Genomic DNA, 2954 nt, shown 5'->3' with positions numbered 1-2954 from the left:
TAATCGAATAGTTTGAGAGAACATCTAAAATCATCATCAATACAGGCCTATACCGTAAATGATTTTGCATGTATAATATGTTATGAACTTAATTTAGGCGAAATCAAAACGGTTCTCAATTTCTTTTAAGCCTGACATTTTTTTTAGATTGTTCTGCAGCGTTATAGGGTTCATCTCCATCTTCCCTATTCACATCACATGGAACGTTATCACATAATTATAGCAATAATAACATATGCATTATTAATTTATAGGCCTACATATTATTATTATTAGGCCATTTATTATTAGAATTATTATTACCCCAATAATAATCAGCATCAACTTACATCCTAATATTCATAAAGTTCATAATTACACTTCTTAGAGCATGGACCTTTCCAAAAGCCAAGCTGTAAAAATGTTTATGGAACGCAGCCTAAATATTAAACAGGTAAATATTGATGTTATATTTCAAGTGTAGCCTATCGACCAAACAGTTTATCAAAGTAAGATTCATATGCGTCACATCTAAATAGTAATTCGTCACTATTACTGCTTGGAAAACGCAGTGCATGTTTTACGGTATGGCCAAGATATTCCAAATGGCAAATAAGCTCTGCAAGGTTTATCCAGAGCAAAATGATAAAGCATATGCAATCAAAATATTTTGGAAAGGAACTTGAAGCAACACATAAATACGGAGCATCCATTCAAGAAAATATGTTCAAAGAGACATCGACTATAGGCCTCTAATCATGTCTCATTAATAATGGATTTCAAAACCGACAAGATGCCCAAGCACAGATCGGCTACAACACGAAACTCCGTTTACCGACGGAGACCTGGTAAACTTAACCGTTTAGTTCAAGTATAGAATTTTAATGATAAGAATCCGTTGAAGGCTGAAGGCCTATAGGCCTAGCGAGCTGCATCTCGCGCTGTAATCGATATGGGTCGCTTCTTCCTGGGAGGCGACCGGACGGGCTCAACACGTCATCCATGCCAACGCTCTGTAATCCAATCAGAATCATATCTTTCATTTTGATGTTTAGGACACAGGAATGTAGCAATAGATCAGAACAAATATGGGCATATAGAACGCAGCGCACCGGCGTGGAAAATTACACATTGGACGACATAGAAAAAGCCTGAGAAACAAAATCAAATGATGATAAAAAAAACAGTCTAGTTTATCATGGGCTCTTTCAAACGCAACACACTGAAATAAACCAATAATTGGCGCAAGGATGGAAGGCTATGGGTGCTGGCTATGCGCTTGCGTTTGGGGAATCAATCTCCGCAGACTTGGTTTCTTTATTCCTTTTTCTCCACATCCGTCCCCCGTCCCCTCGCTCCCTCTCCCCTCCCCATGCATCGCCTTCTCTCGGACGCTCTCTCTCGGTCGGCTCGGTTCACTCCCGAGCAGAGAGGGGGGAGCAGAGAGTAGAGAAAAGAGTATAGGATAGAGCCTGGGCCGGTGCAGCAGCAGCAGCAGCCTGCAGAGGAGGGGGAACGAGCAGCAGCCTCGCGCTTCTTTCTTGTCTCCGTGATGAATAATGCAGCGCTCGGGGCCCAGCAAGATTCCAGTTAAATACCAATTTGCTTAACCAGTGATTCCAGCCTCCGCCAGCTCCACTCAGTAGAGCCGAGTTGGGCAGAGGCACGCGCGTATTGCTGGAGCTATAGAGCAGGGCGTGTTGGGTAATTAGGGACGTGCATGCGAGTGTTATGCTCGTGGTCCGTTCTGTGTTGGGTAAGGGTCAATCTCCACGCACATGGAGAATGACCTCATCACTTGAAGGATAAAATAAAGGGAGTTCTACACAAGATAATCAATCAGAATAAAATTAGAAAGAATAAAGAAGAATATAATCAAAATGATAAAACACATTCAACGTTCCAGAGTTGGAATTGAAAAGTTAGAAGTTGTGTCGGCTATATCCAAACTCATTGAAGATTGAAATGGTTCCAAATTAATTTAGCGTTGATCTTTACCGCTTGTTTTATTTCACCTGAACACACAGTAGGCCACTCGGCGGTCACTCTCTCTCAGACAAGAAGGTGCCACGTCAGGTGACAACTTAACTAAACTTCCGCAACCGCCAGCCAGGCGCTTTTGAAGGTCTACCGACTGCGTGCATAAACCGCGTGTCCTCGCAGGCAGGCAGCCGACTCAAAGGTCACCGCTCCCTCGGCGTCTCGTGTACAAACAAGCAGCACGAGCGCGAACAGAAGGTTGGACGTCACGCAGGGCCGCTTTTGCAGCTTCTGCGCCATCCTGGGTCAAGAGCGCAAACACGACTTCACGCCGTGCGCTCACGCTGTGCGTAATGACCGGACAGGCACTGCCTGCTGACCGGGGTCCCTCTGTCCGTCTGTCTGTCTGTCTCTCTCTCTCTCTCTCTCTCTCTCTCTCTCTCTCTCTCTCTCTCTCTCTCTCTCTCTCTCTCTCTCTCTCTCTCTGTGTCTCTCTCTCTCTCTGTCTCTCTCTCTCTCTGTCTCTCCCTCTCTCCCTCTCTCCCTCTCTCTCTCTCTCTCTCTCGCCGCATCCACCCTACCCTCTGTTCTCTCTCTCTCTCTCGTCCCCTGAAAAAGTAAATACTGACTCTCCGCTCCCTCGCCAATTGTTATTCATAGAATAGATAAATATTTAATTCCGTCTAAGGATACCTTTTGTTAACAGAATTACCAAACAAGCGTTCCCACATAATTCCCGAAATGAATTAAAATATGCCATTCCATTGTTTTACCCATGCGTAGTGTTTGCTGTAGTGCATGTGTTTGTGTGTGTGAGTGTGTGTGTGTGTGTGTGTGTGTGTGTGTGTGTGTGTGTGTGTGTGTGTGTGTGTGTGTGTGTGTGTGGGTGTGTGTGTGTGTGTGTGTGTGTGTGTGTGTGTGTGTGTGTGTGTGTGTGTGTGTGTTTGTTCGTGTGTGTGTGTGTGTGTGTGTGTGTGTGTGTGTGTGTGTGTGTG

Source organism: Gadus morhua, chromosome 7 (genome assembly GCF_902167405.1).
Source record: "Gadus morhua chromosome 7, gadMor3.0, whole genome shotgun sequence".
NCBI classification, from domain to species: Eukaryota; Metazoa; Chordata; class Actinopteri; order Gadiformes; family Gadidae; genus Gadus; species Gadus morhua.
The sequence above is the reverse complement of the archived record's forward strand: the minus strand, read 5'-3'. Positions refer to the sequence as shown.